Source organism: Elgaria multicarinata, chromosome 21 (assembly GCF_023053635.1).
Source record: "Elgaria multicarinata webbii isolate HBS135686 ecotype San Diego chromosome 21, rElgMul1.1.pri, whole genome shotgun sequence".
Classification (NCBI taxonomy): Eukaryota; Metazoa; Chordata; class Lepidosauria; order Squamata; family Anguidae; genus Elgaria; species Elgaria multicarinata.
The window spans coordinates 5,801,452-5,826,716 of NC_086191.1; the positions used below are offsets into that span (position 1 = coordinate 5,801,452).

The 25,265-nt window shown below is 45.5% G+C and overlaps 1 protein-coding gene across 1 annotated transcript in view; it reads left to right on the forward strand.

The window, feature by feature from the left end:
- The first annotated feature begins 381 nt into the window (after nt 1-381).
- CGN (cingulin) overlaps nt 382-25,265 on the forward strand; it is a 78,752-nt gene continuing 53,868 nt past the window's right edge. The window contains exon 1 of the mRNA XM_063145576.1: nt 382-425. The gene's annotated coding sequence lies outside the window, so the exon portion shown is untranslated. The remainder of the gene's footprint in view (nt 426-25,265) is intronic.

Consider the following 25,265-nt stretch of genomic DNA (forward strand, 5'->3'; position numbering starts at 1 on the left):
AGATTTAACTGATTTTTATTTTTATTTTTAAAAAAACACACCTAAAGGCCCCCTTTCAGGAAAGGCCCAGGCCTGGTTGCTATGGAGGAGGCAGCCTCAGCCTGGTTGCTAAGGACTCTTACCTGCCCCGCCCCCTCCCTCCATTTCCCCCCCTCCCTTTTTGGCCCACTCTTCCCGCCCGATGACGCGTAGCGGCCCAAGCCCCGCCCACACCAGGCCGGAGAAGTTTGGCCCGGCAGGCGGTAGGATTGGAACGGGAGTGGGCGGGGCCGCCTGGAGCGGCGGGGGGCCAATGGGAAGCGGCAGGGGCGGGGCCGCGGCGCGAGGCTCAGGTAACAGGTTGAGCCCGCCCGGGGAGGAGGACAGAAGGTGCGAGGAGCGCGCGGGAGCGGGACAGGCGGGGCGGCCCCGCAGCAACCAACTGGGTGAGTGGGGGTCACCGAACCCCCCCCTTTCTCATGCCTAATAGTCTCTCCTCTGCCCCCCACCCTTCTCCTTTGCATCCTATGGTCTTTGCCACTGATACCCACCGCCTGGGCAGCCTCCCCAGTTCACTGCCCCCAACAGGGGACGAGCGCCCTCTTGTGGTTAACGCAGCTCTCCCCTGAGTCTCAGCTCCAGCCTGGGGTGCGTTTGTGCTCTGTATCTTTCCCTCCCCTTCCTTGTAACCCCCCTACTTTCTGCCTGCGTCCCCCCCCCCCACAACACCTTAATCCCTATTTGCATTTGGCACAGTTTCCTTCCACCCCATCCCTCTCCAGCAGAAATAGGGGCAGTGCCTTCCCTCACTCCCCTTTATTCATTTTTAATTTATTTTATGTACTCTACTATCTCTACTTTGTAATTTTTTTGGGGGGGGGTTGTTTGCTGCTTTTATTGGGGGTGAGCAACCTGGTGCCCCTCCCCATATTTGGGCTGGCAACTCCCATAATCCTTTACGATTGGCCAGGATGGGAGCTGTAGTCCGAATTAATCTGGGCGGTGCCAAATTGCCTACCCCAATTTGTACTCCAGGGCACCTGGTCTCTTCTCCCCCAGTCAATGGCCTCAGCTGATCCTATTGGCTCCGCCCGACTTTAGCACCTTGGCTGTGATTCCTTTATCCCTGGGGAATTTATGTAATTTCTGGTTGTGTAGCTCATTCTCCCTGCCTTGGAATTTGATGCCCTGATTGTGGGAACTATTTCCACCTTGGGACAGAATCCATGGACACTGATCCTGGTTTCTGCACCACTGAGTCCCTTCCCCACCCCTTTCTGCCCTCAGTCTGCTCTGCCCGCCCCCACAAACCTAATAATCACAGTGTGGTGTAGTGGCTAAAGTGTTGAACTGGGAGTCAGGAGATCCGGGTTCTAGTCCCCACTCGGCCATGGAAACCCACTGGGTGACTTTGGGCCAGTTGCAGGCTCTCAGCCCAGCCTACCTCGCAGGGTTGTTGCTGTGAGGATATAACAGAGAGGAGGATTATGTACGCCGCTTTGGGTTCCTTGGAGGAAAAAAGGCAGGATATAAATGCAACCACCACCAATATTCTATGCCTTCTTCAACACTGTACACCCTTTTTTGCATATTGTTTTTAAGTGTCTTAATATTATGTAAACCGCCCAGAGAGCTTTGGTTATGGGGCGGTATACAAATGCAACAAATAATAACTACTTCACCCAATTGGTACCATGTTCCAAAATGCGCCTCTTTCAAGGTCGGCCTTAATTTTGACTTCGTAGGACCTTTTCTCTCCCCCTACCCCCAGACTCCGGCTGTTGTCCCACAGTAGGCTCTCTTGAAGCACCAAATGAAATATAAAGCCAAGAATACTTTGGTGCTGCGTGTCTTGTTTGCCGTCTGCTTTGGCTCACGGGATAGTGTGGTCTAGTCTCTTGCACGGGCTGACTTGCCAGAAGATCCACACTTGTAGAGGCGGTTGGTTCTTTTCCATTCCAAGTACGGCAGAAATTCCAGAAGCTTAAAATATTTATGTTAGATTCTGGTGCCTGGGAACGTTGAAATATTTGCCCAGCTTTCTTCTGTGAACTGGAAATAGGGGTTGAAGGAATCCTCCACTTTCTTAGGCGATAGTGCGACATTTTGGGGGCTGCTTGCTCCCATAAGTGCCTCTGTAGCCCGCCTGGTCAGGTGGGTTGTTGCAGGAAAGCAGATTGTCACTTTGTGTTATAAAGTTTCTGCTTTATAACCACAAACAAACCCAGATAGGAGTGGAAAAGGTTTTAAATTACATGCTGTTTCAGGGCACCATGCAGCTTCAGCGAAAACTACCAGAAGGGTTTCTCTGGAGTAAACTTGAATCCCACCAGGAGCCATAAAGTTTGCGGAGCGTGCCCTTTCAGCAAAGAGAGACCTTGGTCTCAGAGAACTGTTTGTTTGTCTTTGTTAAAATCCCAAACTTTGCAGCATTTGCTATGGGTTGGCTTTTGATGTGGCTGTTGCTAGCCTTGGCCGGTGACCGCTCTTTAAATCACAGAGGCCATCTCTGAGTAAAACCATACTTCGCTAGCTCTAGTAATTCTTCTTTGTGGGTGAGCTGTGATCATGAACTGCTTTTTCTTCTTCGTGGTGGTGGTTTGAGAAAGAAACGGCGAAACCAGGCTCCCATGAAGGCTGCTTGAGATTGCAAATGGTTCCCTTTCCTAATCCCTTTTTGGTCGTTCAGTAAGGTGACTGTTGTGTCCAAAGCATAGGAAATACAAAATGTGTGAAGATAAATACTACAGGTAGGTGTATGCCATCTTCTGGGCATCACAGAACTCTTCCTCAGCATTGGTATTCATAGATATCCTGCGTCTGGACATGGAGGTTCGTCCATGAATCCGCCCCTGTGAGTTTCCCATTAGGCTGCAACGTAACTCCTCATCCCAAAGGCCCAGTCCATCTTTATTTTGCACTCGTTTTCTTCTGCCTAACAGAAAGTGCTTTTCAATTCCTTCCCCCATAGCTGAACCAGCAACAGAAATTTGGGTAGAGGCTTCCGCCCTTCTCATGTCCCTAGGATGGTTCTTTCTCTCCCTCCAATTATGTGTCCTTGGCTGAGGTGCATAATAAAGGCCAAATGTAGTGGGATTTACTAGGCACATACACCTGAGGGTAGAAAACCATCAGACTTGGTGGGTTGTACTTCGGAGCTGTTATTATTATTATTATTTATTGCATTTTTATACCGCCCAATAGCCGAAGCTCCCTGCATGAGTTCAGCATGCGCAAGGGTCCAGCTGTTCACCCCTTTCTAAAATACACCATTGCACTAAAATTGAAAGTTGCACTGTTAAAACACTTTCCCCTCTACATTACACCCTTGGCCATCAATAATACGCAGCTGCATTACGCAAGCGGGTATTTTTCTAGGGAAAAGTAAGTAACTTTGTTTCTCCGGCCTTCCAAAGCGACGGCTACGCTTGTATTTCCTGAGTGTAGGAGCTTGCAGGAATCTGGACCTCCAACCACCCCCTCCAAATATTTGCCTTGTGGTTTCCTCTTACACCTTTATGGCTTTCTTCCTCCTCCCCCCCCCCCCTGCACCTCCCCATCACCTGATTGAAACTAGAGTAAAAGTTGAAACTCCAGTTTCAGTTTCTTGTTTTCCCCTGCATCAAGAACAATATTCCTGTGTCTATGCTGCCCGTGGAGGTGGGGGTAGGGGTAGGGGGGTGTTGTTCCCATCCAATCCGGATACTTCTTTGCTTAATTGGCCATTGTTGCAAAGAATCCGGCTATTGTCAAATCCTGTTTGGATAAAGCAAGACTGAAAACCTAGATCTTGCTAAGCCGTGACCTCCTTCTTTTGTTCCAAAAGAGCCCAGACCCCTGGGGATTTCAGTTTAGACAGGGGCACCGGCAAAGGTCAGTGGTCCAGAGAGCAACCAGAGGGCAATCGATATGCAAAGAGGAATGGCTTGGCTTCTAAAAATAAATACAATGAGCAAACAGAGCTAGCAGAATCAAGTTTCTAGTCCCTGTGGGATTGCACAAATAGTTCGTTGGATCCTCTGTTTGTGTGTGTGTGTGTGTGTGTGAGAGAGAGAGAGAGAGAGAGAGAGAGAGAGAGAGAGAGAGAGAGAGATTTATGCTGTGGGGACTCTCTAGAATTACTCAGCAGTGACAAAAATGCACTCTGTACTTGATCAGGTGTGCCTGCATCTCTTTCTCCTTCCTCGGCTCTAGGGTTGAGACTCGGCACGAATTAAACCCTGCTGTAAGGCAATGCCTGTTAAAAAATTAAACGTTCAGCTCAGATGCCTGCCTGTTTTGCTAGCTGTTAACAGAGGTCCATATTCTAACAGTCGCTTCCACAAGAGGAGATACCCGAAATATGAATAATTCCCCTGCTAGGCTGCGGCTTGGGTGGCGGGTCTGGTCGTTCCGGTTAAGGGTGGTGCAAAAGTCATACTTTCAGGGTGGTGCCTGCTTAATATTTAGTTGCATATTGAGGAGAGGTGATTGAGTTGAGGTCATTTTCTGGGCCTTCCTTGTTCTGATTGCTCTGCTATGGATATTTCCATAACAAAACGCATTGTGCAATCTTTCCTGTCCTGTCCTTCCAACCGGAGCTTCTCTGAAGTCACAAATGCACCCATTTCATAGGTCGGGAGACTGCGGTGACAAGTGACCTGCACACACTCCAGCGGTCACTGGTAAAACACTGATTCCATTTGTCCTAATTAGGGTTGGGATTGCTAACTTAAAATTGTGTGCCCTAATAAAATTCTGTGATTTTTTCAGCCCACTCTCGGGGAATTACTAGACTAGCCTTCGCTAACCTGCTGGCTGGGGGATTATGGGCGCTGTAGTCCCAACACATCTGGATGTCTTAGACGTTAAATCTCTTGAGCTGGGAGTGTGTGTGAATGCATCTTGATTCCTGATGTGCACATCTGTAAACGAGCACACAGAGGCAAAAACATATTCCAAGCGCCACTTCCCTCATGCCGCTACGGCAGCCTATCCAGAGAGTAAACGTACTTGACTTTGTGTTCCAACCACCCCAATTCTCTAATAAGTACAGCCAGTTCCATTGTGAGATTAGACATTCTTAAGCTTTTTTTAAAAAATAAAAAACCAAGGGAACGGTTATGGTCAGTTTACTCACACACCCTCTTTCCGAAGCCCGTGCAGAAGAGGCGATTGCAGAGGAATTTGATATGGCAAGTGGAAAAGAAGAACTCGGGAATTAAAATGCATAGGTGTCCCTCTCACTTTTGGCTCTTAAACATTTAGTGATTGGGTTCAGACAACACAATAACCCACATTTAAGGGTAGAGAGTGTGGGTTGTCATTGTTGTTGAAACGCGGGTTATCCTGTTGTCTGAACCCAGCAGTGCTAACAAAAATTAAACAAGTTTGTTAACCATGAACAACCCCAGAGGAGAACCCATGGTTTGATGTTGGGTGGTCAACAAACCATGGTTTGTTACTGCAGCTGATTTCAGACAACCCAATAACCCACGTTTCAGCAGCCCACGGTTTAGCGACATCCCATTCTCAACCCTTGAGTGTGGGTTATTGTGTTGTCTGAACCCAGCCAGTGTCATAGAAGTTAAGAACTAGAAGGGACCTTGGAGATTATTATTATTATTATTATTATTATTATTATTATTTATATAGCACCATCAATGTACATGGTGCTGTACAGAGTAAAACAGTAAATAGCAAGACCCTGCCGCATAGGCTTACAATCATCCAGTCCAACCCTCTGTTCAATACAGGTTATACAATGCAGGATGCATGGATGGCTGTCCAGCTTCTGTTTCAATATCTCCAGCAAAGGAGAGCCCTCCAGGTACCTGCAATTTCCACCCCTTGGTTCTCGTCCTGCTGTCTGGACCAGTAAAGGACAACCTGTTCCATTTTTTGCATGACAGCCTTTCATTTATTTCAAGACCACTATTATATCTTCCCTTCCCAAAGAATACCTGCTGATTTTCTGCCTCAGTCGGGTTTTGAAGGAAGGTCATCACGAATGAAGCACATCTTGATAAACCAGCGGCGGGCAACTTGTAGTCCTCCATGTATTTGGGCCTACAACTCCCATGATACCTTGCCATTGGCTATGCTGGCTAGGGCTGTTGGAAGTTGTATATGCCAAAACATCTGGAGGCCCAAAATGTGCCCACCCCTGCAATAAACCGTGGAACAAGCCTCCCCTTAGGTTCATATGCTCCTCACCTCCTTCTTTGGCATGGCCACAAGGATAAGTTTAAAAGCTTTTGCCTCCATCCAAACCCAACAAACCGGAGTTAATCTTAAGTATGGCTTGTTTGAAACAAGCCAACTTTGAACTGTGGTTTACCGAGCTGGCTTCAATAAGCCATAGTTAAGACTGGGCAAACTTAAGAGCTTGACCCTGTTCAGACGACACGCTATGCCATGGGGGTTAAGCATTTTGAGCTAAACATTATGGTTTAGCGTGTCATATGAACCATGACTTAGCATGTAGTGTGAACCGTTCCTAACATAACCGCTACATAACCGTGGTTTAAACACGCTCACTCACCATTTGCTGCAAAAGGGTTAGCTTAGTGCGTTGTTTGAACAGACCCAGTATAAGGCTAAACTGTGGTTAATCAAAATAGGAAGTGAAAGGTTGAGTCCATGCTGTATGAGTTTGGGTGGGCCAGGGGGCAGGCAAGCTGAGGGAGGGGAGAGTGCAGGTTCATTCCCATCACAATAAACCATCTGACTTATAAAAGATTTGTATCCCCCACCTTATTTACCCCTGCCTCTCCCTCATTCCCTTTCCTCTTTTTCCTTGTATTGAATTATAAATTGTAAGCCCCTTGGGGCAGAGACTTGTCATCTTATCCTTTTGTACAGCATGCTAAATGGAGGTGATAAAAATAGCAAAGGACACCCTCTGTGCTTTGTCAATTGAAGGCCCCAATCCTACAGACACACTCCCCTGGGAGTAAGTCCCACCGAGCTCTGTCTGAGTGGACCATGTGTGTTTATTTATTTATTACATTTATATACCGCTCCATAGCCGAAACGCTCTGGGCGGTTTACAAAAGTTAAAAACAGTGAACATTAAAAAGTATACAAAATTTAAAACGATCAAAGACATAAAAACAACAGTATAAAAAACTACGGTATCCATTTAAAAACCACTGTTCTGGGGTCCATTAAAAACCAACAAACTTAGCGTTGTTAAATGCCTGGGAGTTGGCACCAGGTGAGCCTCATCGGGGAGATTATTCCAAAATTGGGGGGCCACCACTGAAAAGGCCCTCTCCCTTGTTGCTGTCCTCTGAATGTTGCACTGCACAACACAGCCGCCAAGATGCTGTGGTTCTAGTTTTTTAAAAGGAAGAAATCGACCCCCAATGATTGAAATCATCCTACCTCCTCCAGTCATAAAGTGCCCCCGAACCAAAAAGAGTGGCACTCTCCCACATGTTTGGGGCAGGGTTACTGTCTTGGAAAAAGTCTAGAACTCCTTTGCACAGACACAGAACTATTTGCACAGTTCTCTAGATCCTGGCTGATAATCCCTTTAAAATGGCTTCACAGTAGCAATTTGCCGTAAATACCACCGTTCTTTTTTGGAAACAGCAGGGCCCATTGTCTCTTTTACCCCCTCTTTTACCCCCCCCCTTCTCTTTTACTTTTATCCTGCCCTCACCTGTTAGGCAGGTTTTTTGGTTGTTCTTCTTCTTTTAGACAGTTCAGGTGTCTATTGGAAAGAGCTGCGTGAAAATGCAGCCGGAAAAGTTCCTGGTGACTGTTCTTAATGACTTGTCTCCGGGTTGGAACGGTGTGTGACCGCAAAACAGCGGGAGTGGTGTTCTTTAATGCTGAAAGATGTTTTAACTACCGGCGCGGTGCACACTACTGTGTCCTCACAGCAGGATCTCCCCCAAGCAAATTATGAAGAATGGCCTCTGGAATAATTACACAAGCCTTGGGAAGGAACGGAGGGGGGGGAATAAATACAGTGTGGTGTAGTGATTAGAGCATGCCTTTGAAAACCAGCTTCCGGAGAACAGCCGTGGGAGACCGTTATTGCCCTCATGTCTTGCTTGTGGGCTTGATGGATGCATTTAGTTGGCCACGGCTGAAAGACCACCCTGTGGAAAGACACCCCCAGCCCATCTGAAAGACCCCTCCCCTGCAGCCCCTCTCTCAGATGTCACTACCTGCAGCTATTGCAGCAGGCTGCAGCAAAGGAAGGCGAGATGGAAAATAGGGTCACTCCACCAGCCCTCCTGTTGTTTTTCCTCTTCCCTCCCCCTCACTTTTTCCTTTTGTGTTGTCATCTCTTTTGAGATCCCAACCCTGCAGAAAAGGATTGGCTTGTTTTTATTCATTATACATAAGCCACTCTGGGAGTCCTTTTGCTTGAAGAGTAGGATTGAATGCTTTTCATCATCTCTTTCCTTGTTTATGGCGTTTTTTCTAAATGGACGTGATGGGCTCTGCCAGTTCATACTTCTTCAGGAATTTCCTGACTATTGAGCATGTTTTTAAGTATGACTGCTTTCTGGTGTGGATGTATTTTGGTAGGCTCAGTTTCTGAAGGTTTACTGTATTTTTTTGATGTGACGGAATAATTGTAACTTTTTCCTGTTGCCATAGTTCTTTAGCTTCCATGACCAGTGGTGTATATATTTCTTTTTTCTTCTTCCTTTTCTACAACATTTGTTGTCATTAGCTATTGCTATGTCAATGAGGTACTTTTTGTTTTTGTTTTTTGTCAATAACTGTTATGTCTGGTTGGTTGCAGGCCATTGTCTTGTCTGTATGAATTGTTCTGTCTCAGTATATTTTATGATCTGCATTCCTCAAGATTGTTTCGGGTGAGTATGTATAGTATGGTGTAGGTTGTTTCAAGAGGTTGAATTTGATGGCCGGTTGTTGGTGAATTATTTTTGTAGCTGTATTGTGCCTGTCTGTATAGTCCATTCCTGCCAGAATTTTATATCCTCCTGTTACATGGTCTATTGTTTCTTGGGATTGATATTTCCTAGATGAGTCTGTTGTTACACTGTTATCTTTTATGATGTATTTTGGGTATAACTTGTATTTTTGCTTTAACTTTATCCTATATGGTTAGATGGTTAGTAGGAATCCTATCATCATTATCGCTATTATTATTATTATTATTATTATTATTATTATTACATCTATACCGCCCAGCAGCCAAAACTTTGTGGCGGGTTTGCAACAATTCATAAGAGAATAAAATATGGCATAAAAATGCATCATAAAATTTAAATACACAAATTTTAAAACAATTTAGACAGCTAAAAAACAGTTTCAAGAAAATACTAGACCTGTTTAGACTGATATAAATGCCATTGAATAGATAAAAAATGTGGGAAGCTGAATGCTAGAGTAGATGGACCCTTGGTCTGATTTAGCAAGACACTTTTTAAGTTCTTAATGGGTGGCAGGCTAGTTTTTGTGGAGACCTGGGTTCAGATCCTGCTGCTCGGTTATGGGGCTCACTGGGTAACCAGGGTTGTTGTGAAGACAAAAAGAGGGCTGAGCTACACCATCCCTGATGCCTTTGTAAGGAGAGCATGCTAAATTAAGTGAGACTGGTTTCGTTTTTGAGGAGATGGGGGTGGGGGTGGAATAGTCCCTAATAGGTGATATTCTGTTTTGGGGTGTATTTTTTCATTCCATTTTAAATGCAGATTAAAATCAAGTTCCCTTAGAATTGTTTTGTACTCAGCTTTTGAAGATGCTACTGAAACACAGTTCAGATATCTTGGAAGTTAAATGAATTGGGAGCAAGGGAAAATTTCATTCCCACTGGAATGATGTTGGTGGGGAAAGATGTCCTAGCAGACTTCCTGAGTCTAGAATCTGCCATATGTGGGAATAACTACCAATTTAAGCGGCATAGCCATGAAGTCGTGGCTGAGTAGGGATTTCAACATCTATTTTTTTGTAATTGTGCTTTTTACTTGTTGGTTGTTTTATGATGGTTTTAATTTTTGTGAACCGCCCAGAGAGCTTCGGCTATTGGGCGGTATAAAAATGTAATAAATAAATAAATAAATTTGGGGGTTCAGGCCTGTATCCTTTCCTCCAGACCTTGCTGGCACAAGCCGCGGCTTTAGTCAGCGCTTTAATTTGGCCGAGAACTGATTTGGTTGGATTTTTTTTAATGCTCTAATAACAGCATTCTGGCTTGCTGTTTCTTCTGTGTTCATATTTGTGGCGCTTCAGGTGCTACCAAAAGAGCAGGAAGCAATTTTTGCATTTTTGTTCCAGGAGCTTGGTTTATAATTAACGACGCTCCGGGGTTTTATCTTTAATTTCCTCGCTAGTGGAATGACAGAACCCGAAAAGTGTAAGAAGTTCTACGGTTTTCTCACGGCCTCTTTCTTCTCAATCACCCAGGGCAAATGGAGCCCCAGTTCAATACAGACATCACGCCAAACTGGGGTTACCCCCCACCAAAAAAAAACATGGTTTGCAAGTCTACTTCAATCAGTGGCTTTTGGGGGGCATTGGGAAGGAGTTCTGTGTTTGTACATTTCCTCTTCCTATTATGAGTGTGGCTCAAAGCATTACTTTCTGGTCTGTTCAAAACTGTAGCTTAGGGTGACCCTATGGAAAGGAGGACCGGGCTCCTGCGTCTTTAACAGTTGTCTAGAAAAGGGGATTTCAGCAGGTGTCCTTTCTATGCACGCAGAACCTGGTGAAATTCCCTCTTCATCACAACAGTTAAAGCTGCAGGAGCCCTGCCCTCTTTTGTATCTGCTCCTGCCCTTTTAACTCTTGTGGTGAAGGGGGAATTTCACCAGGTGCTGCATGCACACAAATGACAGCTGCTGAAATTCACCTTTTTAGACAACTGTCAAAGATACAGGAGCCCTGTCCTCTTTTCCATAGAGTCACCCTACAGTAGCTTGCTTGCGAACGGCGATTTTGATCACACCATGGTTTCTTGTGCTCAGACACAGCAGCAAACTATGATTTGATCATACCAGGAAACAGTTCAAGGCCTTTTCTAAATCCTCCAAACATGGTTTAAAGTGGGGGTGGGGGTGGGGGGCAGAAAAGAGATCTCCAGATGTTTAGGATTTCATAATTAACTCTCTGTGTGATTTTAAGGCAGCTTTAAAGACTAGCCTTTTCTGGCAGGCCTATCCAGATCAATGTAAAATCATGATTTTTTAAAGATGAATTGATTCCTGTTCTAATGCTGTTCCCCGCCTCGATCCAAAGGGAGAGGCGGGTAAGAAATAAATAATAATAATAATTATTATTATTATTATTATTATTACATTCTGGATGATAGGAGTTGTAGTCCAAAACATCTGGAGGACACCAGATGCAGGAAGCGTAGTTCAGAGGATTGTCTAAATGCATCCAAAGTTTCTGATTCTTTTATGCTGCACTTCCTCCAAGATATATTTATTATTTATTTATTTTAGATAATTTCTATACCTCTTTTCATTTTTTTTTTAAAAAATGTATTATTTGCATGGCATACATGGTGCCTCCCCTGTTTTATCCTCACAATAATCCTGTGAGGTTTCTCCGATTGAGGAAGGGCGACTGGCCCAAAGCCACCCAGTGAACTTTATGTCTGAGTGTGGATTTGAACCCGGGTGTCCCAGATCCCAGTCAAACACGTTTCACAGCCTATGCCAGTGTGGCGTAGTTGAAGTGCAATGTCTGAATTAACATGCCATGATCCTGGTTTGCTGCCCCTTACGCCTGGAACGCTCTCCCAGAACATTTGAGATCTATAACTTCAATCACAGCTTTTAAAGCTCAGCTAAAAACTTTTCTTTTTCCTAAAGCTTTTAAAACTTGATGTTGCTCTGACTTTAGACTGTTAGTTATACTGTTATACTGTTAGTTTTACTCTACCCTGTGCCTGTTTACCCTACCCAGTGCCTGTTTCCATTCTCTTCCCCTCCTTATTGCTTTACTATGATTTTATTAGAATGTAAGCCTATGCGGCAGGGTCTCGCTATTTACTGTTTTACTCTCTACAGCACCATGTACATTGATGGTGCTATATAAATAAATTATAATAATAATAAGAAGAATGGCAAACCACCATTGATCAAACCGTCATCATGGTACATCGTAGTTTAGCATCCTTAACCGTGGTTTGGCATGATGTCTGAACCAGAATGCAGAAAAGATAGGCAAAAGAGGCCGCCTTTGGGTTTAGGAATCTTGCATTTTGGGTTTAGATGCTCTGTTTCAATACCGATTTAATTAGTTTTGAACTAAAGAACTACAGGAGGAAGGGGGGGTATTAATTCCTTTTTTTGCTGTTCACATTTAACAGTCAGATTTCTTAATGCTGAGGATGGGGGGATTTGGGGAGGGGTGACCTGCAATCGAAGCATGACTGCAGGCTTTCTTTTCCTTGAAAGGGGGTTGGGTAGGAAAAATTCACGGGCATTGTCAGCATGTCGAGACTGCAAGATCAGAGCTTTCGCCCCCGCATTTTGACTTGCCGAATGAAAACTGCAGGGAGCAATTGACAGCAGGATTTTCCTTAACAAAGAGCGGAAGCTTGAGAGTGGCACTGAAGTCTTCAGACGCGGGCGCCGTGAACAGAAATCGCATTCAAGGTCTTTCTGGGGCAGGAACCTATCCTGAGCCGTGTCCTGGAGCTTTGGGCAAAACTGTACGTGCACGCACTACAAGAGGTTTTTTAAAAATGTACACTTGACAGTTCAGATTTGGGTACGCAGAAAGACAGAATTCTTCGACCTAAGTTGTGGAAATTTGGAAGATTTAGAAGCAGCTTTCTCATTTTTTATCATTTGAGTTTTCCTAATCGTGGATGGCAAGATAAGCAGGATATTGCAACCCACATCTTTCTCCCAAAAGCTTTTACTGCTCTCTCCTTGGTCTCTGAGACTTCAGCAGTGACCTAGGGAGGTGGTGGGCTCTCCCACACTAGAGGCCTTCAAGAGGCAGCTGGATAACCATCTGTCAGGGATGCTTTAGGGTGGATTCCTGCATTGAGCAGGGGGTTGGACTCGATGGCCTCATAGGCCCCTTCCAACTCTACTATTCTATGATTCTTTTGCCATCTTAAGGACTAGAAACCTGCCCCCCTCTTTTAAAGCCACTAAAGCTGAGATTCTCAGGAAGATGGTTTCTGTGTTCCAGCAGAATCCCTACATGCTATTCTGAACCTGCTCTGGCTTTACGGGTAGGGTTGCATGTATATACCCAGAAATCCGCCATCTTCTACAACTGGAATTTATGCCAGCTGATTAAGAGTGCTCATACAGTTGTATAGCTAGGCATAATTGTTCCTGTTTCCGTGTGCCGACTTTGCAGAAAGAATGCAGAATATATTTGGCAAAGGAGGAAATGACAAGAGAGAGAGAGAGAGAGAGAGAGAGAGAGAAAGCGCATGGGGAACATTTACATGAGGACTGGAATCTTTTAAAGAAAAACGCAGCGGGAAAGAGAAGACAAAGGAGGAGGCAGTTTTGCTGCTCAGAGTGATAATTCCTGCACCAGACAGCAAGAATTCTGTAGACCGGGAGTCTTCATAGGCGCTCTCACAAAATGGCTGCCATGGTGGGGGTTTGCCCATTCATAAAATGACTGCTGTGGTGGGCATGGCCAGATGCACAAAACACTCACCCCCCAGAAATAGTAACTTCTCCAAGAATGTACATTCAAGGCAGAGCAGAGTCTGAGCTCCAAAACGCCAACTTTTGAACCCAAATAAAGACGATGCCGGGCGTGTAGGCCTTTGCTTTGCAATGTGCCAGCCTCCCAATTTTTTAAATTAAAAATCTTAAGAAGTAAAATTTAAAAAATCTGGAAGGGCAGGAAACCTGGCGGGCACTAAGAAAGGTGTTCATGGGTACCCCCTTGGAGATCACAGCTATCGACTTCAAGACTTCATTTCTCCGCAGCCCAGCAAAAGAGGATAATTATTCTGTATTTTGAAGTTCGCCTGTTTCCCACCTCAGGAAATACGATGAAGGAACAAACGCAATATGTGTAGTTCTGAAGAATTTTCGGAGCTGAGCACAGCAGGCAGCCTAAGCCTGTTTTCCGAACTGCCTGGGCTGTTTGGCTTTAATGTACGAGCTTGGAATTTGCTGCCTTGTGTGAGAATCCCCCATTCTTTAAAGCTTCTGCACTCTTGAATGACTCAGTGGCTCAGTCGTCTAATTGCAAGAGAGCAAGGACGAAGTCCACAGCAGATCCCATTTCTGGACACGGAAGTCTGTCATAGTAACGATAAGTTGTGGGTGAGAGCATTTACTAAATCTACCGACAGGAACTCTCTCTTACATTATGCATCTTCCCATTCATCCAATTTACGAAGAAAAGGAAATTTCAGCAGGTGGCATTTGTATATATGGGGAACCTGGTGAAACTTCCTCTTCACCACAACAGTTAAAGTTGCAGGTGCCCTGCCCTCTTTTAAATCTGGTCACTCTAGTATAGCTCCTGCACCTTTAACTGCTGTGATGAAGATGGAATTTCACCAGGTTCTCCATATATACAAAGGACACCTGCTGAAATTCCCTTTTCTATGCAACTGTTAAAAATACAGGAGCCCTGTCCTCCTTTTCATAGGGTCACCCTAGGGTTATCCCACCCCTGTGATTAGGACAGCTGAACAAGGGGCAGACATCAATCCTAGATCCGGACTTTTGGAAGGTTCAACTAGATCTCCAACAAATAGAATTATTTGTTCTTTTGAACATTCTCACGTGTCCCACGCCATCATGAGAACTATACGAAAACATCGGCACGTGGTGAACCATCTTCCAGGGTGCGATAACAGTCCACAATTAGGATTAAGAAGAAGAAAAAAATTAATAGATCAGCCGGTCCATTCTGATATAGAACCTCCGTATAAACAATTGGGAGAAACCAGAGGACACTTCCGTTGTGACGGGTGCACAGTGTGAGCCTTATCTGTACAAACAACGGTCTTCCAACATCCCACAGACAATCGGAATTTTATGTTACGCCATTTCTCTAATTGCTCTACAAAATGAGTTATTTACATCATTATCTGCCCATGTAATCTGATATACGTTGGCAAAATGACACGGAGCACCCGCACTCGGATCATTGAACACCGCTCAAAATTAAAGCATCGAGGTTTGGAGGCACCTTCGGTGCGACATTTTATTGACCGCTCCCATCAATATGAGGACTTTAGATTTTGGGTCATTGATCGAATTTATCCACATACCTACAACTGGTGCGATTATGGCAATATAATCGCACCAGTTTATGAGAAGGGAGGCAGAATGGATTTTCCAATTAAACTCTTGACAGCCCAAAGGCTTAAATACAAGTTTAGATTACTCACCCTTTTTGGGTTAATTACCATCTGTTTCTACTTTAAACGAGTCAGCCTTAAGATATCGCATAAATAGCAGCCCTCAGCTCCTATCAATTACAGCTGGTCAAGAATATACTGCTCTGAAGAATTTTGTGTGCTTCGGGAATTAAGATTTGGGGAGTTTTCTACTCCATCCATTTGTTATCAGACATTTTGAGAGTATCCATAACAAATTAAATGTATAAACTGGGCATGTTTAGCCTGGAGAAGAGAAGATTGAGGGGAGACATGATAGCACTCTTCAAATACTTAAAAGGTTGTCACACAGAGGAGGGCCAGGATCTCTTCTCGATCCTTCCAGAGTGCAGGACATGGAATAACGGGCTCAAGTTAAAGGAAGCCAGATTCCGGCTGGACATCAGGAAAAACTTCCTGACTGTTAGAGCAGTGCGACGGTGGAATCAGCTACCTAGGGAGGTTGTGGGCTCTCCCACACTCGAGGCCTTCAAGAGGCAGCTGGACAAGCATCTGTCAGGGATGCTTTAGGGTGGATTCCTGCATTGAGCAGGGGGTTGGACTCCATGGCCTTGTAGGCCCCTTCCAACTCTGCTATTCTATGATTCTATGATTCTATTTTTTTGAGTGAATATCTACTACAGATGGTAACAAGTTTTGTTCAGTTTGAGGAATGAACCCTCTAATTCAGCCTTCCTCAACCTGGGGCACTCCAGATGTGTTGGACTGCATCTCCCAGAATGTCCCAGCCAGCTGGCTGGGGCATTCTGGGAGTTGTAGTCCAACACATCTGGAGCGCCCCAGGTTGAGGAAGGCTGCTCTAATTCCCCCCCTTTCCCCACGCCAAAAACACTATGATGGTGGTGAGTTTTATTGTCTTTACAACTGATATATGAATGTTTTGTTATGTAACCTCCGCCTTGGTGGGGTCTTATAAGATAATATATTATCTCCTATTATGTTTTTTCAGTCTGAAGAAGCTTAAAGTGAAACGGGTTTATTAAGCAGGCAGCCTGTTAAACAAGTTTCTTACTAAGCATCTCGCAGCTATAAACAACTTCTGTTTAATCAAGGAAAACAAGTTTCCTATCAAGCTTTATCTGTGGCATCTGTTTTGTTCCATACTAGAACACTGAGGTCTGGCTTAGGGGGTGAAATCTATTACCTGCTCCATCCCAGGAACCATTCACTAGTATCTATTTAGTATTTTATCTTTTTTTAATTATTTGCAGCCATGTTACCCCACTCTTCAGCCCTCCCAAAAGGAGCTCCTGTATCTTTAACACTTGGTGAGAAAAGGAAATTTCAGCAGGTGTCATTTGTACATATGCAGCACCTGGTGAAATTCCCTCTTTATCACAACAGTTAAAGCTGCCTAGCATGACCAGATGCAAAAGAGGGCAGGGCTCCTACAGCTTCAGCTGTTGTGATGAAGAGGGAATTTCACCAGGTGCTGCATATGTACAAATGACACCTGCTGAAATTCCCTTTTCTATGCAACTGTTAAAGATACAGGAGATGATTTGGGGGAAATCAAGATTTTTTTTTCTAAATAAGGATCTTCATCTCAGGTGAAACACTTCCAAAAATGCACACGCACCCACACCCACACCAAGAGTGTGCAATGCAGCTGCCTTTTATCACACAGAAGGATACCCTCCCTGAGTCAAAGCAAGACACGCACAAACCATCCCTGCGAGGCAGGCACAGAGGAAGACAGGCAGCACTGGGAGCAAGCATGCCAGAGGCTTTGGGGTTGAACCACAAAGCCCCTCATGTAGTACATCTCCCAGGCACCAGGCGGGCAGAGAGGCAGGCAGAGATCAACAGGAGACAGAATCTGGATTGCAATTTATGCATGGGCTCTGCATACCCAAAAAATTATGCATGGCTCACAGGCTCATGTTTAGAATCCTGAGGCTTGTGGCTTTACTTTTTATAAATGCTTCTCAGTCATACTAGTTGTCACAGTATACTCCGGTCAAGGAAGCTCGTAGCCTTGGCTTTATATTTGACTCCTCGCTCTCCTTTATTCCTCATATTGAGGCAGTAGCTAAATCCTGTCGTTTCTTCCTGTATAATATTGCCAGGATTCGACCATTTTTGACTGTCTCTTCCGCCAAGACTCTCGTTCACGCACTGGTTATCTCTCGGTTGGACTACTGCAACCTTCTTCTCTCTGGCCTTCCTTCTTCTCACATCAGTCCGTTGGTTTCTGTTCACCACTCCGCCACAAAGATCATCTTCTTGGCTCGCCGCTCTGACCATGTTACTCCGCTTCTGAAATCTCTTCATTGGCTTCCAATTCACTTCAGAATCCAATATAAACTTCTCCTGTTGACCTACAAAGCTTTTCACTGTCTAGCTCCTTCCTATCTCTCCTCTCTCATCTCACACTACTGCCCTGCTCGTGCTCTTCGCTCCTCTGATGCCATGTTTCTCGCCTGCCCAAGGGCCTCTACTTCCCTTGCTCAGCTCCGTCCATTTTCTTCTGCTGCCCCTTACGCCTGGAACGCTCTTCCAGAACATTTGAGAAGTACAAGTTCAATCGCAGCTATTAAAGCTCAACTAAAAACTTTTCTTTTTCCTAAAGCTTTTAAAACTTGATGTTGTGCAGACTTTATACTGTTAGTTTTACCCTACCCTGTGCCTGCTTACCCTACCCTGTGCCTGTTTGCATTCTCTTCCCCTCCTTATTGTTTTACTATGATTTTATTAGATTGTAAGCCTATGCGGCAGAGTCTTGCTATTTACTGTTTTACTCTGTACAGCACCATGTACGTTGATGGTGCTATATGAATAAATAAATAAATTATTATTATTAATAATAATAATAATAATAATAATGCCATAGATCTATGGGGAAGTAAGTCCCAGCAGATACCCCACCACAACAGCACCCAGGCAGAGGCAGGAAGGCAGGCATGGAGCAATCATTTCTGGGGGCACAAGGAAGTGAGCCAAGGATTGTTTCAAAGCCAGTAATGCAAACCATCCCTGTGAGGCGAGATCAGCACAGAGAGATGCCTTTTCTTTTGCATCCCATAACTAGGAGGCCAGGAGGATAAGAGTAAAGCTTTGTGACCCTTGCTTCAGAGTTGATTGACTGCACTGTGATCACAGCCATTAATAACGTTAATAATAGCAGTACTAGGTGTCATTTGTACACATGCAGCGCCTGGTGAAATGACCTCTTCAGTACAACTGTGAAAGATACAGGCGCCCAGTCCTCCTTTCCATATGGTCACCCTATATTAGTACTTAGTCTTCCTCAACCTGGTGCCCTCCATATCTTTTGGCTTACAAATCCCAACGTTCCTAATCAGGGGCCATGTAGTATCCAATACGAGACCGGAGTGGATGCTGCATTGCATGAATTTAAGGCCGAAATAGTTTGGGTGGGTGTGTCTTCAAATTAAAATGATCTCAAGTTTCTAGAACTCATGGAAATGTGCCGACACCCTTCCTCTCAGGGGCCATTTCTTGCCGCAGGCTGGATTCCCAAGACACAATGTTCAGTACGCTCCTCTCTCCATTGAGGTTTTTTTTTGGGGGGGGGGCAGGTGGCACTGAGAGCCTTCAACGTTGAATGTTGATGCAGAGATCTTACTCACAGGGTGGAATATGGCTCATGGATCCTCCTCTTTCCTGGGGCCAGGACATGCTTGTCACACTAATCATTATTTACCTGGCTCGGCCTTGCGCAACAGATGAAAGGTCGCTCTCATGCGCTTGGAATTCCATTCTCCCTGCTGCACCTGTGGGGCTGGATCGATGATGTAAGCTCAGGTGTGTTGGTTTCAGGTTTCTCCGTGGCAGAGCGGAGTTTCTTTCTCTGAACTGCTGCGTAAGCTGCCATTTGGGCTACCTTAAAGCAACCTTCCTAGTACTTCAAAAAACCCACATGTAGGTTCCCTTCTGACAGCAGTGCTCATACTTCTGAAAAGAGGCGCACTTCAGACGCTGATAATGGAAAAGCTGAAGAAGACCGATATACTTGACAGTTTCTCCCCGCCTCCTCCCCGCCACCATATTTGGGGGATTTCTCATCATCAGAACTTGGCGCCCCAAATGAAAAGGAAGTACCTCTTCACACCGTCTGTATTAATTCACCAACAGAACTCACCGCCTCAGGATGAGACACACTGATGGACACTGCTTTTGCGTGTGTGTGTGTTTAATGTAGACCCATCTTTCAGAAGCTTATGGCGTCTAATTCACCCAGACAGGGCTAGTAGCCATGATGGCTACGTGTCTCTCAGTACCAGTCGGTGGGGGTAAGGAACAAGAGGTGGGCGCTTGCTTATATGCCCTTATTGTGGGCTTCTGGAAGCATCTGTCTGGCTACCACCCGGGTGTTGGGTGTTCTTGTTAGCTGTGATAGTTGGGAAAGGAACCTCCATTTGCAGGGGCAGCCTACCTCTGACTGGCAGATGCTGGGGTCATACATGGAGGCAGATGGCTGGCCTTCATCTGTGGCTAGTGGGCTTCAGAGGCATCTATTTGGCCACTTTGCCAAGAGCATACTGAGCTAAATGGATGCTTTAGGATGGATTCCTGCATTGAGCAGGGGGTTGGACTCGATGGCCTTGTAGGCCCCTTCCAACTCTGCCATTCTATGATTCTATGATGTTTTGGACCCTTCTTTTGACTAATTTAAAGATGGGCTCAATGGCCTTTTAGGCCCCTTCCAACTCTACTATTCTATGTGTATATAATGCAGTTATTGAGGCTGTAGACTGGTCTGGAGTTGGTGGGAAACGAAGTGGAATTAATGGTAAACACTGCTGACAGCTTGTTTGCCTCTGCGTAAGTTTATCTCGTTACCCTAATGATCCTGAGAGGATTGAAATAACAAGCTGTGGATTATGGGCTTGGTCGGATGCCTAGATCTCTCTTCTTGCTGCGTCCCCAGGAGAGGACCGGTTTCCTAGGCTCAGAGCTCCAGGGATTTCTGATGCAGTTGCTCTGGGATTATTCAGATGCTCGCACCGGCCCTAGCAAGTGCAAAGATGTCACTGGGCTTTCCCCTGGCCCGAAACCCCGCATACGCACACTCCATCCATGAGGAATAGGCACTTGGGGGTGTATTCAGTAGATGTGGAACACATGGGCCGTGTTGCACAGAACAGCAGTGGCAGGAGGTTTGGATACAACACTGGCATATTTATTTTTCAATGAAAGCGGAGGTTCTCAGCATACCGGAGACGTACAGCTGTTCCTCCAGACCTCCTGCAAATAAATTCCTTTTTTGTGGAGGTGCTTTAAAAGAGGTTGCTACTAAGCAAGTAGCTCAATTAATTTTTTAATTTGGTGATTGCTGCCAGGTTTAATATTGAAGAAGGGGGGGGGGCCTTGATCGACAGCTAAATTGTGGGGTAGTGCATTGTTTATCAACCTTTTAGTATTATTTATTATTATTATTATTATTATTATTATTATTATTGCATTTATAATCAACCTTTTTTCCTCCAAGGAACCCAGGGCGGCATACATAATCCGCCGCCTCCTCTCCATTTTATCCACACAACAACAGTTTGTTTCCAACTGTGTATGTTTATTGTTTTATATTGTATGATTTTATCTGTACGCCGCTCTGAGATCCTAGTGATATAGGGTGGGATACAAATGTTTTAAATAAACAAATAAATAAACCCTGTGGGGTAGGTTGGGCTGAGTGTCTGTGACCGGCCCAAAGTCACCCAGTGGGTTTAGCAGAACCAGAGAGCTTCAGCTATTGGGAAGTATAGAAATAAAGAAATATAAATATGCTTTTCTTTTCCCTCCGCCTCAATCCAGAGGGAGAGGCGGGTAACAAATAAATTATTATTTTTATCTTTTTAAAGTTTCAAGATTGGGTAAAGAATACAAAAATAGTGATTCACCTGGGTGGGTTTAGGTTCTAAATTATAGAGAATGCGCCGAGGTATTTAGAGCGTAGTCCTGTGCCTGTTTACTCAGAAGTAAGCCCAGGTGTGTTCAGTGGCTCTTACTCTTAGGGTGCAGCCCTAAACAAAGCTATAGAGGGAATGTGAGTATTTCTTAATTGTGTGTATATTGCTGCCCTTGAACAGAAGTTTTCTGGGCAACTTGCGAACAAATGCTATGTTAAAATGCAGCATACAGCAATAAATACTGTTAAAACAGAAAGAGTTTTTTTTTAGAAAAATTGAGAGGACCAGGCTAAAAAGATATAGGTACGATCTTATGCATATTGAGATGGAAAAATGTCCTACAACTCCCAGCATTTGCTGGGAATTGTGGGACTCTTTTCCATCTCAGCATGCATAGGATTGTACCCTAAGTTATTTTAAAAAGCCTGGGTGACCAAAAAGGTATCAAAAATATTCAGATGGTATCAGGGAGACCTCTCTAGGAAAATTATTCTGTAAATACGGTGCCAGTAACGAGCAGGCCCTGTTCTCTTTTGACTTACGGTTCAAGTTAAGAATATATGGGAGAAAAGGCGGATTTTCTCGTAACCTGGCCCCAAGCAATTAAAACCAGCCCTTTCAAGTAGGCCTGTAAAGGGACCTGGTTAGGCTAGTACACCTGATAAAAACACCGGGATCATGGGATCAAAATGCCTACAAAATTCTTCTGGGCCAACCGCAGTGCTTGAACTGTTTTTAAAGGAGGCACTTGAAAGATATTTTGTTGAAATGGGGATGTAAGTGTAGAATAGGCTGTAGGATAGGTGCCTCGGCTTGTATTTTGATTTCTTAAAAAATGCCCGTGAACGAAAAGGATAAGACTAGGAGGTGGGTGAAGGAATGTCTTGGCTTGATCCCGTGATTTGTTCCTTGCGCTCTTCCGCAAAGTTGCATTCTTGCTATCACTCGGGGCGGATTCGCTGCCCTTGAACTGGGAAGCGATCCCAAGTGCGCGCTCTGGGTTTTGCAAACTTAAAAAGCATTTGGGGGGGGGGGCGCGACGGGGATTCTAGTTGAAAACAAGGAAGCCTGAGCCGCCCCACCTGTCGTTCTGTTGTTAGCGAGACCCCAAAAGGCCTTTCTTCCTGGAGAGTGTGTGTGTGTGTGTGTGGGTTTCTCTTGCTCTTCCAGCCGGTCCAAAAAACACCGCAGTCCAGTGAGGTCAGGGGTGTGGGAGGAGAAACTAATGGCTCACTTTCCTCCCTCTTCCTCTGTTTGCTCCACGGGCATCTGACTTGCCTCCTCCTCCTCCTCCTCCTTCCCTGGCTCGTACTGGGCTGGCGTTGGCCCAGGGATTGTTGGACAGAATCAGCACGAGTGTTGCCATCTGTTTGGATTGCTTGCCCTGTTCAGAGCACGAGGCTGTAATGACCACGTCAGCGGCGTTTCCAGAAAAGCAAACCGCTTCTTGATCAATCTATTCCCCCCCCCCCACAGACCTCTGCCCCGTTTTGATGCCTTTTTGTAACTTGCTTATGAAAGCTGATCTGAAGGTGATATGTGTGAGTCAAAGAAGGGCAGAGGTGTGTTTTTTAAAGGCAAAAACCCTTGGGCTCAAATCTTGCTACCCATTTATTTATTTTCGTCTGTTCAGGCTCCTTCAGTGGATACATTTGCTGCTGTTCTTTACAGAGTAGCACACGCATTTTGTTGTTGATGCTGTCTGCAGGATTTGAACTCGGGTGCCTTGGTTGAAATCCACCAGTCTCATAGGAAGTGGCGTTATGCCATGGACATCGCCTCTGTCCTCTTAGCCAAATACCTGATCTTTTTTAACGGACTGAACCTGGAATCACTTATGAATCTCCTTCCATGCTGCCTTGACTTCCTGGGCCAGCACCGTTTGCATGAATGAGGCTTCTAGCTTCCCTCCCAAATCTTGGAAGCAAGCTTTCAAGTTACACAAGTCTCTTTTTCAGGTCCAGGGATCGGCATTCATTCAGCCCCCAAAACGGAAGGAGATCTTTCCAGCTTTATGGTTATAACACCGCCGTTTTAAGCACAGAAGTTCTAGATTCCAGTTTCTCCTCTGGGTGAGAGCCTGTGTGGTGTGGTGGCTAAAGTGTTGGAGTAGGAGTCGGGAGATCTGGGTTCTAGTCCCCACTCAGCCATGGAAACCCACTTGGGTGACTTTGGGCCAGTCACAGAGTCTCAGCCCAACCTACCTCGCAGGGTTGTTGTTGGGAGGATAAAATGGAGAGGAGGAAGAGGATTATGCACCCCGCCTTGGGTTCCTTAGAGGAAAAAAGACGGGATATAAATGCAATAATAAAATAAATAAATAATGGGAGTTGCAGTGCAACGCATCTGGAAAGGGACCAGGTTGGGAAGGCTGCAGAATAGATAAATTATATATATATATATATATATATATATATATATATATATATATATATTGTTTTAACTTGGATCATGGTTTAATTTGTTTTTAACTGTGTATATTTATTGTTTTATACTGTATGTTTTTATCTGTACGCCACTCTGAGATCTTAATGATATAGGGCGGGATATAAATGTTATAATAAAATAAAATAAATACACCCCCTCTTTCTCTCTTTCTCACCTTTTGTCCTTACAGCGTGGTTTGGGAAACCACCCATCCCAATCACCTCCACCTTTCCTCTTTGGGAAGGTGCTCCAGCCCTCCCCTCTCCCCCCCCCTTTCCACGTCATAAAATTTCCTCTTTTGCACCTCTCCCAGCTCTCTGGACACTCTCGTTTAAGGCCAGAGAGAAGGCTTTCAGGCTGCCTTGGCTTGCGTCTCTTCTGCCGAAATAAGAGATGTCCCCTTTGAACGCCTGACAGCTGTAGTACCTTTCTGCAGTGTGAGCTGTTACTCCTACGGCCCCGTATAAAAACCGAAAAGGCCTGATCTCAACATCTTTCTCTTGATCTCTCCCCCCCCTCCACGCCCACTCCAGCTGATTGCCAGCGTGTGAATGCTGCGTCCGTGCAACTGGGCTTGTACCATTTTCTCTCTCTCTCCTCCTCGATCCATAGCACCTTCCTCCTTTTGTCCCAGCACCTCCTGATGCCGAGGGCTTCTCCAGAGGGCTTCTCCCTTGGTGCTTTTTACTCCCTCCGGCGGCGCAAGACCTTTGAAAAGGGGAGAAGGATCAGAAAGGAGGCAGCTCAGACCTGCTCCCCCCACCCCCCACAGCTGTCCGTTTGCTCAAGGACATCTCGGTTCGACGACCGGCTTCCCGCTGCCGGGATCGATGCCCGATCCATAAAACCTGCGGCAGAGGAAGGGGGCTGGCCGCCCTCGGTAGCAGCTCTTGGCTCTCCCCCCCCTCCGTCACCACGGAACCAATGCCATGATGCGTCCATGTGCCGTCTCTGGCGCTGCAGAGCTTTGCGTTCAAAATATCGGAGCTCTTCTCTACCCGGACGGGAGTGCGTCTGCGGGACAGTGAAGTTCTGGTGCCGTTCGGCCACGGTGGATGCTGTTGGCCGCTCTATAACTTAGTTCATTCCTTCTTCTTTTTATATAAAAAAAATGTTTTAATTATCCCTCCCCCCCTTCACCCACCGGTCTCCAGATGCGTTTTCTCTACTCGTTTTCCTTTCTTCCGCGGACTGCATGTATCCTCCGCGTTGCATGGTTTCCCGCGCCAATCGCAGTGAGTATGCAGCATTATGCTGGCCGGGCGGACATGAAAGGGGGGCAGACCTGGGTGGCCGGTTTTCCGAGAGCTGGGGTCTTTAGGGGGGCGCTTTTTGACATCCTCTTTTTCAGCCCGGCTGGGCTAAAACGGCAGGCTGGTAGCACTGCAGCGGATAAATGTGCCCCTTTCTCCGTTTTTCCCCGTCCTCCCCATACCACACAATTTCCTGGTCGGGAGGTCCGTCTCGTTCGTCTTCTGCGTGATTTGTTATTACTGTTGACGCTCATTTTGGTCCCCAGTTGCGTGGTTCTAATTAATCCTGGGAGTGAAAGGAGCCATTCCCAAACAGGGCTGCTGCGAGCGGAACGGCGTTCGCTCTCTTGTTGCGGAAACAATCCAGTCCTTGTGTGAAGCGTTCCCGGGCCCGTGAAACCTCAACGTCTCCCA